Source organism: Pinus tabuliformis, chromosome 6, assembly GCF_031772625.1.
Source record: "Pinus tabuliformis cultivar Carrire ecotype Pingquan chromosome 6, CPIR1, whole genome shotgun sequence".
Classification (NCBI taxonomy): Eukaryota; Viridiplantae; Streptophyta; class Pinopsida; order Pinales; family Pinaceae; genus Pinus; species Pinus tabuliformis.
Window position 1 is genome coordinate 1,979,740,164 of NC_142292.1, and position 12,653 is coordinate 1,979,752,816.

The 12,653-nt window shown below is 39.4% G+C and overlaps 1 protein-coding gene across 1 annotated transcript in view; it reads right to left on the reverse strand.

Annotated features, from left to right (window-relative positions):
* LOC149267138 (hsp70 nucleotide exchange factor FES1-like) overlaps window positions 1-12,653 on the reverse strand; it is a 76,549-nt gene that overhangs the window by 15,863 nt on the left and 48,033 nt on the right. The window lies entirely within an intron of this gene.

The following is a 12,653-nucleotide window of genomic DNA, read 5'->3' on the forward strand; positions in this document are numbered from 1 at the left end:
GTTGCAGTAATGGGCTCGAACAACAGGTCATAGAGATGATCTCAGTCACAATATACTTGTGCACAGAGAAGGTCTTCTTAAACATTGATTTGAACAGGCCTCAATGTTGTTACATTTCCTTAAAGAAAAAATAGGTTCGGACTAGTTTCTTCCCATAGAAATATACTAACTCGAACAAACTTGGACTCAAGCAGCTCAGACTTCTTCTTCTACAATTCGGCCTCAAACTCTTACATATCAAACTTTAGACGAGAATCTCGAACCTTAATGACGATAAGAACATATCCATGAGCACCAAAAAGATATGTACCAGATCAATCAAGTCGGCTTCAATACATTTCATCCTTCTTATATGTATAAAACCTTTCAAGTTGACATCAATTGACTTTTGAATTGGAAACTCTGAGATTAATCTATTAGGTTTAGAGAATTTCCTCTCTTTAACTCACTAATGATTTCCTCTCTTTATAACTGGCTCAAAAAATTGTTGTGATTCAAACACTGCTCAGAGCATAGCTATTTGTCAACACAGAAAACCTGATTTGCTTCCACTGCTTCAACACTCACAACAAGATAGAACTCATACTTCACCCTCACGCTCTAGGAAGCTCCAAGCCACAGGCTCAGACTTCAACAGTTTCACACAACTTGCATGCCTTGTTGATAACTTCCATCCACAGCTTTGATCATGTCCATTATGTTGAGAATAGAAACAAGAAATGCTAAAAATAGCATTCAAAATATTCCAATTTTAATTTGTCCTTTGAATTAAAATTCGAATTTAGTCTCACCAACTGCTTGAAAAATAATTAATTAATTCATCTTGAGTTAATTAGTTGGAGAAATTCAAGCTAGAAGTATTTGTGAAGTCATGCAATAGTTATCCCTTAAATTAAGGAGACTATCCCTTAATTAAGGAGATAAGGATGAGTTATAATTGAGTTGTAATTAGTTAGCTTAGTTAACTGAGTTATGTCCAATTAAATTAGTTCCAAACAGTTTGAGGAACTAATTGTGAGTTCAGTCAGTTAATGCATGCATGCATCAAACTAGTGTACTCCAGATAACTAAAGATTCTCTCATAAATAACTCATGCATGTCTATTCTGAGAAAAACCCAGTTGAAACAAGCTCACCACCTGTAGAGATGAGCTTGGAAGTGTAGGAATAACGACAGCCGATGATGATATGGTGAGTCTTTCTCTCCTTGGTCTTCCTAAGAGCTGGCATAGCTACCAGGACTCAGTAAATGGAAGAGAGAAACTATCGGATTGGGAACGACTGTGGTCGGATCTCATGCAGGAGGAGATCAGAAGGAGCACCATAGATGGTTCTTCATCTAAGCATGATGAAGAAAATCTAGCCTTAGCCAGTAAGGCAAGGAAAGGGAAGGAGAAGGATTCTCATCCCAAATCGAGTTCTTCTCATGGAGGAAGAAAGTTGACAAGTAGTGAGATGCTTTAATTGTCACAAGATGGGTCATTATGCGACTAATTACCCATCGAAGAAGTCCAAAAAGGGATCCTCGGAAGGATCTGAAGGTGAGGCATTTGCCTCTCAGTTCGAGATGGACTGCACCCTCATCGCATGCATGGTGTCTTCGATGATGGGTTGTGGTTGGTTTCTTAACAATGGAGCCTCATTCCACATGACCGGCGATAAAAGTTTATTCAGTACCTTGGAGTAGAAGACCTCAAGATACTCATAGAGATGGGTGACAATGAAAGGTATAGTGTTTCAGGAGTGGGCACGGTTGCTTTTCAGAGGGAGCATGGAGCTTCTATCACCTTGACAGATGTGAAGTATGTGTCTGGACTGAAGAAGAACTTGATATCGATCGCAATGTTGGAGGACAAAGGCTACGATGTTGTCTTCAATAAGTGAAAGGTTTTCCTTAAACACGTCACCACGGGACAGGTGAAACAAATTGGTTCACGGGTACAGAACTTGTATGCTCTTGAGGTTCAAGATGCATGCAAAGCCTTGAGGAGCAACGCCAATATTAGAGACTTGGTGGTTGAGAGGGAGAGTAAATTACCTCTCAACATGCAGCCCCAGAAGAAGTCTCAGACAATTGTGGAGGAGCCACAATTGAAAAGCTGAAAGGAGACTGAGTGGAGGCATCCACTCATGCTGAGACCTCCAGTAGGGGGAAATTTCAAGCCAAGTCAGCAGAGGGATCACATGCAGCCATACCTCCAAGTGTGAGGTGGGGCGATGTGAAGTGATAGTCCCAAGAAGGTTGAAATAGGGGCAGGATCCTTGAGGTACCCAGCCTCTTTGATTAGACCTTGCTACAGGAGCCCCGATGAGGAGTAGCAGGACTAGCTGAGTGGGTAGAGACAGATGCAGATGGAGCGGCAGAGGGAGCTTCAGCATCAAAGGGTGTTTCTAGCTCAACAGGGAGGTCAATTGGGAGATCAATTACTTACTTCTCAGTAACTGAGTTGCAGCGCAACAATGGGTAGCATGATGCAACATGATGAGAGGAGGTGCAGTGCGGATGCAGTGCTGAGAGAAAGGACCAGCAATAGCACGGATGCAATGTGAGGAATCAGTGGGATTGATGCAGTCAGAGATCAAAGTGACAGAGGCTAGAGCATTCAAATACTGAAGAGCGCAGAGTTTTCAGTCGACAAAGGCAATAGCAGTCAAAGACTTTGATGGCAGATGCATCATATTGATTCAGGTTGTTTCTGGAGTTGCTGAAGCAACAACACTAGAGAGAAGTGTTGCATGCAGAACATTCCAAAGGTTCAGGATCGGGATCGATTTGAAATCCTTTCTTGTTGAGAGGGAGTTTTGAGAATAGCAACAAGAAATGCTAAAAATAGCATTCAAAATATTCCAATTTTAATTTGTCCTTGAATTAAAATTGAGAATTAAAATTTGAATTTAGTCTCACCAGCTGCTTGAAAAATAATTAATTAATTCATCTTGAGTTAATTAGTTGGAGAAATTCAATCTAGAAGTCTTTGTGAAGTCATGCAACAGTTATCCCTTAAATTAAGGAGATTATCCTTTAATTAAGGAGATAAGGATGAGTTATAATTGAGTTGTAATTAGTTAGCTCAGTTAACTGAGTTATGTCCAGTTAAATTAGTTCCAAACAGTTTGAGGAACTAATTGTGAGTTTAGTCAGTTAATGCATGCATGCATCAAACTAGTGTACTCCAGATAACTGAAGATTCTCTCATAAATAACTCATGCATGTCTATTCTGAGAAAGACCCAGTTGAGATTAAAGATAGGGACATTGTACTATTAGTTGCATGAGTTTTCCTATAAAGGAAACTCATCCATGCAGAAGGAACAAGGTTCCTTGAGGATTGTGCAGTTTTACAAGGTGTAAGATCAGTGTGAGAGATCAGTGTTACACTTGGTAACAGGAGGATCACCCAGGAGAAACTGCGCAAGGAAATAGGAGGCTTGGAGGGCAGAGGAGAAGGTTTGTGAGAAGCCTTGTTTGCCTGTGAGCATCCAGGAGAATTGTACTGAGAGCTGGCTAGCTGTGAAAGCTAAAGTTTTGTGTAATCTTGATGTATTTCCACCTTGTATGATTATACAAATAGTGGGGTTTTTAGCTGAGGCTTTCCCCTAAGTATTTTCTGTGTTTCATGTGTATTGATTCTGCTTCTGGTTATATGTGTTCTGCTTGATCTTGCTCAAATCTATTAAGCTTCCGCAAGTTTGATTGTAGAAGTAGATTAAAGTATTTTGCTTTAGTTATATTGCATTATCAAGTTAATCTACAGTCAGAATTTCTACACATTACACTTTGTAATCAAATTGGGATCCTAATCAAACTGTGAAGGTAAGGTAGCATAGTATTTCAACCATGATGACAATGAATTATCATCAATCGTGTGTCAAAGCGATCACACATTGTCTGCACTATTACAGTTTACGCTTTGTTGAGATTCTCCATCACGTAGATATACTTCCACGACTTCCATTTCCGGGGTCAAAGGCACAAGCAAGATTCAATTTCGAATAACATACCATTCCAACTACAGTGACTGTTGAGAGAGTCTCTGGCATTGTTGTTGTTGCCCTTCTACAAGGAGGATCAAATCAATTGATGAAATACAACTCACAAGAACGACAACTTTACCACAATAAACACTCTTTATCATTTCCACAATCTTCGGAGAGTTGAACAATATTACCACACAAACTCAAAACTTCTCAGACCTTCGCATATGCAAGGATTCAAGCTTTAGAATTTTGTATAAAAAAAGTACGTGACTCATCAAATCACAGAGAATACTGCAAACTTCGCATTGTTCATAGGGCTCTCAAATTTGTGCATTTTTTTTAAGAGAACTTGGATTATCATTAATAAACAAAGGACACCATAACGGCTTAGATGCCTCGTAACTAGACTTCCTTATGTCTGCAAAAATTTTCACAGTAACTAGATGCCACAAGTCCGCAAGGGAATAGATGACTTCAATTTGTTCTCAACATTCCAGGTCAGCTTGAGCGAGGGTAAAACAAGAGAACAAGAAGCTCGCATGAATCATCACAGAATTCAACCCACAAAGTAGCCCTCCAAAAATTACTCTCGCTGCATTGAGACAATTTGACCTTAAATTGGCCTTTGTATCTTATTCTTAGCACTCTGTTAGGTCACAGATTCATCAGAGGACGTATATTCATGAACAAACCTCAGTCAACACAACCAGTTGGATACCAAGACAAGACACCAAATACAATCTTCTCTCCTTGCTAACTCAACTTTCTAGGTCTTCCAATATTGGTCTTCAACCTCGCTGTGATACCATGTTGATGTTTCTAGGGTTCACAGAAACTAGAAAAATAGTTTCCTTCAACAAATAACTACTTCCAATGATCAGTTAGCATCAATAACATTCAATATCATTAAGCAGTTATACAAAAGAAAATTTCAACCATTAAACATGAAGGAACAGTAGAAAATAACCATGAGACAATGAGACAAGAGACACAGAAACTAGGCCTCGGGCCAAGGCAAAACCCACAAGAGGAAAACCTAGAAACCTTTCCTTAAGAGAGAGAGAGTTCAATTCATCAATACAACTAGCTAAACCAAAACATCAAAAGATAATATCTGACCCTATGTATGCCTAGCCTCCTGAGATTTTCGGCCTCCTCCTTCCTCCTTTGCTAGAACAGAGACAGAACCATATATGATCGATGTGCAAAATGAGGAGGAGAGGCTCACATATTTACTAATTCACTAGGATTCGGAGACGGATACGAATCTGGATACGGATACAAATCTGGATACAGATTCGAATACGGATACAGATACAATACGGATCTGGATCTAGATCCAGATTCGCTAGATTTTTGAAAATCCAGGACCCGGATACGGCAAGGATACGTCAAGTACAAAAAATACAATAATATTTTTTTACGTTTAGAGTTCAAAAATCAAATCCATTTATAAATCACAACATTTAGAACTAAAACCATTAGATATATAATCTGATCCAAATGTTTCTAAATCACAATAGAAAATATTATTAGGTCAAGAAGAATATAACAACAGTAACATGACATAATGCCCCTAACATGATTCTTTGTTCCATGATGCAAATCTGAAACTACCATTAAAAACTCTTTAACAATAGAGAATGATTACAGACCAATTTTTCTGGTCATTGGTATCGTCAACATATTTGATATGATAGTATTCATATTGTTAAAACAAGTTATCTGAAACTATCATTAAAAACTCTTTAAATAATAAAAATAGAGAATGATTACAGGTCAATTTTTCTGGTCTTTGGTATCATTGCCCCTTTGTTCATTAGATATCCCCTTTTATTAGAGTATTGGGCATGATACGACATGAAATAATTCATTTTTGTTACATAGTTTAGAGAGGAGGAAAAAAGACCGAGATTGTCATTCATAACACAAAGTCACAAGTGCATGCTTGTGTTCAGTGAATTCAACAAATCGGGGGCGCGGGCGAACCAGCAAGGCCTCTCGCTCGAACTCCTTAGGTTCTCCTCCCACCACGCGCGCTGAGTCCTCCACAAGGCGCACATCTCTTAACTACTCTGTGGTAGTAAACCCGGAAACACAAGAGAGAATTGCTAGCTTAGAGGCTCAGGCCAGAGCTTTACGAAGAGGCATTCCCTCGGAGGAAGTTGAAGACGACTTTCCCTGGATTCCTGACCCCACGCTCACCAGAGCAAGAGAAAATCTCTACGCGCGCTCCATAGACATCTGGTGGCAAATGAAGACCATTATGGGCTTGGCTCTGCAAGAGCAAGCAGAACACTCCAAGGTGGTTGAGAACAAAATTGACGGCCTCACAGACAAATTTGTGGTTTTTGTCGAAGTTGTTCACCACTGTCGTTTCATCACTCGAGAATCTCCTCATTATACTGTTTTAAAGAAGAAGTCCACTGCCAAGATGCACTCACCAGTTGACTGCTCTCCAAGTATCAAGAAAGAAATTGCAAGAGCCTCCTCCAGTCGCCCGTCCGCCATGGCCCCATAGGAGGGAAGCACCCACGAGAAGCCAATAAGTCTAGATGATGACCTGGTCTCTGCCAACCCCTGATGAGTGCAGTAAGAACCTTTTTGATATACCTCCCATGCAGATGTAAGGCCGCAGCAAAGAATGCGGAAGCAAAACCGGTGCAGCAATGTTGCTTGGGAGCGGGAGCGAGAGCGAAAACGGGAGCGAGAGCGACCATTTTCAGAAGCTCCCGGTTTGGGAGCGAATCCGGGAGCGATTTTTTAAAAATATATATATTTTTATATTTTTAATTTTTGATACATATATGTCAACAAAAACATGTAGAATGATGAATTAGACATAAAAAACATAAAAAAACATAGATTGATCATTGAACCATATCACATCAATCATCTAGAAATTATAATCGTCATCAACCATGTCCACAAGTTAGTAAAATACATATTACAACTGCAACATATTGAGTCTCATCATCATGAATCATGATTCATCAAATTCAATCTTAAAGTTTCAACTTCAAGCGTTCAAAATTGAAAATTCGATAACATTTATCATCATTGATCACCAAAGTTGTACTTGTAAGCTAAGTTTAACCATTACAAGAAGTAATATCTAAGATATTTCTAAATCCTAACTTCTAACTGTTAACATGATATGAAATGTTATAAATTTATAAAATGAAACATGAATAATGAAATGAAATGAAACAACTTTAGTCTTTCACGAAGCATCATAATATCATATTCATAATTCACATCATTACCAATGAGTTATAATTGCCAAGGCCCAACTTCAAACTTAAAATTTTCATTGTCACAGTGATATATTGTTTACAAAAAATATCATTATGATATGAAAGAGTCAAGAGTCAAGAGTCAAGGACTCAAAACTCAATAGTTATGAAAACTAAAGTCTAATAGAAACTAAAAAAGACAAGTAAACTGTAAATCAGAATCTACATGTGGCCCTTGCCATGAGAGTCTCCAGGAGTATAAGCAGGTCGTGGTGGTCTTCTAGGAGTCTCCCGCACAGACCGACGACCAGAACTAGAACCTCCACGTGAGGGTGTAGATGGAGGTGGCAACAGCAAAGGAACAAGACTCGGACCTCGAGCACTGCTACAGGATGGTGGAGGTGGAGGTGGAGGTGGCATGGCTGCTGCAGCTGCTTCATCTTCATCCCTTACAAGTTCCTCTTCCAGTTCTTCAATATGTACAATGCCATCCTCCAAATTGTCATCCTCTGGGTGATTGTCCCAAATTTTATATGTGGGATCCTCATAAGCCCGATCACAGTAATGACTCAACAACCTCAAGTTGTAGTGCACATAAACCAGGCTTTCTGCTCAGTTTTCATTGAGTCTGTTTCTTTTCACATTATGTATGTAGTTGTAGGTGCTCCAACACCTCTCTGCAGAAGAAGTATTTACAACCTGTGAAAGAACTTTTTTTGCCAATTTTGGCAAAAGTCCATGCCCGCCATATGTTTCCCACCATGTGAGAGTATCAAATCTATCTCTGTCATCCATTGCATGGAAGTTACCATACAAACCAGTGCCACTGAAGTATCTGCCTATTTCAAGGCGCACAGTTGCACATTCCTCCCTGTTAGGTACCAACTTTTCTAATGCTTCCAAATATCCTTTAGTTACCTCTGGATCTAAATGGGGTTTGGTCCTAACTCCACCCCCTGCTGCAGGTTGGCCCAACCAAGATGTAGAGTAGTATTTTGGCGTAAGGATATACGCCAAGCAATGTAGTGGAAGATTAAGCCTATTCCACCATTCACACACACAATCATGAATCAGTTTGTACAAGTTGGGATCTCTATTATGAACAATGTCTTTTATTTCCCCCAACATGGTATCCATTTGCTCATACACCTCGCCAATCACTGGTTTGTCTGTATCTGCAAACCGAAACATGTGATAAATTGGCTTGGTGAAATCCAATACCTGCCTCACAGTTGTCCAAAACTGCCCATCAAGAGCGGCCTCCTCCACCATTTCAAAACCTGCCATGTCAGCTACATTTGTAGCGCTTTCCTTTAATACCTACCAATGTGGACTCGATACCATGCTAGCTAATGCCTCTCTTACCTTCAAAAGGCGCCTGAAGGTGAGGTAATAGCTACCAAATCTGGTCTTCGAAATATTCAACAACTCCAATCTCGAGTGACTGCAGAAAAGGCCATGGGTATTGCTATGATTTGTAATAAATTTTATCATTTGTTTGCCTTTCTTGTACAAATCACCAATCCATTGGTATTGTTCATTTTTGTTCTTGACAATATCATGCAACAGAAGGTTCAATGTGTGAACCAAACATCCAGACCAAAATATGTTCGGGTATTTATCCTCAATAATTGCTCCCGCTGCCTTACAATTAGGAGCATTATCAGTAATGACTTGGATGACATTGTATGGGCCAATACGCTCAATTGTTTCAAGTAATGCTTCTGCAATGTTGATGGCGGTCTTGAACTTGTCTGAATAATCATGTGCAGCTAGAAAGATGGGACCACTAATAGACACAGCAAGAACACTTATCAATGGCTTGCCTTTTACATTTGTCCATCCATCAGATACAATGGACACCCCATGGTCAGTCCAAGAACTTGTCATTCTATTCAAAGAATGTGATATTTTTGCTTTTTCATGATCAAGGCCAACAGTTCTTGCCTTGTCATACCCAGGGCTCTTGTATCCTTTAGGGGCATCATTTATGGCAGAAACCATTTCGTGCCAATAAGGTGAACGAAGAACATTGAATGGTATCCCACATGCATAGAGAAACCTGTAAACCTTTGAATCCACATCATTCCTACACCCCTCATCAAGGAAATCTGATATGGTTCTAAGCCTTAAAGATGATGACCCTGTGCCTCCATATCCACTGCCTTGGGAGGATGCTGAAGGAGTTCTTTGTGATTGTGAGCTTGGTTCAAAGAAACCCCTTGATTTTTTTTATCTGTGTTGGGCTTCCTCCTCTTCTCTTATGTATTTGGCTCTATCCGCCGCTGACACCGTTGTACAAGTTTTGATTCCTATTTATTTGTCTCCATCCCATGGCCTTTTCCCGCAGAGGTGTCTTCTAGCATGGGTGTATGAACCTGTGTAATCAGTGTTGCAATGGGGGCAATGAAATTTAGTGGTTCCACCCCCTCTCCCTGTTTCAGCCCTGTTAACATATTTCCACAATGGAGTTTGGTCTTGTTTAGTTTTTTGACCCTCCTCCAGCTCCTCCTCACCAGGGTTTTCACCAATTTGACTTTCTCCAGCTTCTTCATCCCCCTCTTCAGGTTGGCCCCTCTGTTTCCTACTCTCCAGCACCATAATAACCATAAAAGGGACCAGGAAGAGGAAAATGCCAAGAAATATAGCTAGGTCCATGGTGTTTGATGTTTGTAGGGTTTTGATTCCTGAATCTGCAAATTAATTTAATTTATTGGGATTAATTAATTTAATTTATTAATTTAATTTAAATTTATGATTTTTAAACTCAATAAACTAAATTAAATTAACTAAATCACTACCTAACTAACTAAACTAACTAAATTACTAAGTTACTTACCTCTGCAGGCTTGCTCCTCGCTCCTTGGCACTTGCTCCTCGCTCCTCAGCACTTGCTCCTCGCTCCTCAGCACTTGCTCCTCGCTCCTTTGCTCTTGCTCTTGCTCCAAACTCTTGCTCAATGAAGTCACAATGAAATTTTTTTAAGCCCATTGGGCTTTTAAAACCAAAAAAAAAATTTAAAATTAGATTTGTTTCGCGTCCGCGGTTTCCGCCGGATCACTCCCGGCCTGAGTCAAAACGCTCCTGGAGCGATTTTTAACACCTGGGAGCAATCGGGGAGCGATCGCTCCCGGGCATTAAAAATCGCTCCCCGAAACGCTCCCCAACAGGGCAGGGAGCGTAAATTTTTTTAAGGGAGCGCGCTCCCGAGCCGCTCCGGCCCGGAGCGCGATTCGGGAGCGGGTTCGGGGGGGGGGGGGCGCGCTCCCCGCAACTATGCGGTGCAGAAAATAAAGGCCCTCAATGCTGACAGTCCAGGCACGACTCAATCCTTTGGTCTCTTTTTGAAGTATATAGTAGTTTTGGTCTCTATTTTCTTACCTTGTACTGACCTCTGTAATTCTCAAAGCAAACAGAACTCACATTTTGTAAAGTCACAATGTAAATTTGTCAAATTAACTGTCAGAATAGCCAGGGTCGTTGGCTCTTGTGCTGGAGAGACAGTCTCGCACAAACCAACTTATGAAAATACCTCTTTATTACAGTAATATATCTTATCTTATTTACAAACAAAAAAAAATCAAATCCGAGAATACTTTAAATGTGATCCGTTTCCAAAACACGGGATCCATTTCCAACCTGTAGGAATCCGCCACATCACCGTTTCCTGGACAGATCAAGGCGGATCTGGATATGAATCATGGATCCGCGGATCCTTGAACCCAAGGTGCCAGATTTGGTAACTTAGCATATTTATAGTCTTCCAAACAGGTTGAAAGGGTGCCTCAAACGGTCCCGGCTGACTTGAACAAAAAGAGGCCAACTTGAGCAATTTTGGAGGCATAATATAAATTCAAATTTTCAATTTTTTCACATGATGAAAATACCAACCATGGCTATCATATTTCCAACAAACCTTTTTGTCTATTGAGGATGGCCTGTGTATTTCTTTCTGTTTTATATTTCTTGAATTTCTGCTAATTTAATTAATCAAGCAGAAAATCAGCTAACTAAAGAAACAGAAATCTAAGGAAAAAATTAACCGAAAAGATTTTAGTAATTATATCAGATCTGTCATGACAAACTGTTCTAGTGGTTTATCCATTGCAGTTTACAAATCAATATCAGAGTCATTCTAACACCTTGGAACCTAAGAAGTTAGCAACCAAAGGACAGAGACTGGAGAATAGAGATCATGGCCTGTTGGAGACCAAAAAGGCAAAACCATTGTGTGTTTGCTACAAAGAGAGTGTTTACTGAGAAGTAATAATGATGCATGATAAGTTATATGATTCATGATGAAAGAGGGTATAAAAAAGGTACTAAAGTGTGTCTAGCTCACTAACTACATAATTACCTTTCTACGTGACATAATCCTAACCTACATTTTCGCTGTTACTTTTAACCTAGACTTGATTTATTTCAGAAAGTTTACAATAGTCATTATATCTCTAACTAAGATGAGGTAAGGCATCTAAAGAAAATATATTAAATGGGTCATGGTGTAGTTACATTAATGTCCTCAGGATAATCCTGGAACGACCTTTAATTTCCCATGGTTAATTAGTGCACATCTAATGCACCATAAGCCACTTAATGGATTCCATGCTAATATCCTTGAGCATAATCCATAAGAGTGCAGCAGCAATTCAGCAACTTGTCTTTGTTCAGTGGACTTCTAAGCCATTTTAGAACAATAATTCATGTCTTGAAGGTTGGAAGCCTTCATCCTAATGCAAGACAAAGAATCATTAAAATATTTACACAATGTACATGGGCACATCCCATGCCTGATGGGGCATTGCACTTGGCCCCCAATTTACAAAAAACAGGATTGTTTCACAGATTTTATTACATTAGCTATATATCATATATACACAAAAATGAGAGGTAAAGTGTGAAGACTGGTCATGTGACCCACCCGTGTAGACAGAGTGACATCTCCATTTTGCATATTTTGTGCTCTACTTTATGCTCATGTGTTCAGCAAATACTATATAGGTTGTGGAGCTAATGGTATCTAAGGATTATGTTGATGAACTACTTAGTACTTACCATAGGGTCACATTGCTTGTGGACATTACATGGACAAGGCTCATAAAGTCGTGTAAAAAATGCCTTGATTTAAATCACTACAACTTCAAAAGACCAATGAAAACTTTCTGAAAACTTGGAATCTTTGCTGCGTCACGAACCGATTATTTATAAACGTGCAATCGAGATTAAGCCATCTTGTCTTTTCATCTAAAATTTATTTTAAAATGTTCCTATTCATCTACATATGATAACCTAGAGGAAATGCAATAACAATTTACGAGCACAAAATTCATTCTCAAATGTTCATATTCATCTATATACGATCGCCTAGAAGAAATGGAATAACAATTTAAAAGCACATAATTGAGATCACAAATTAATTCCAAAAATGTGGAACAACAGTG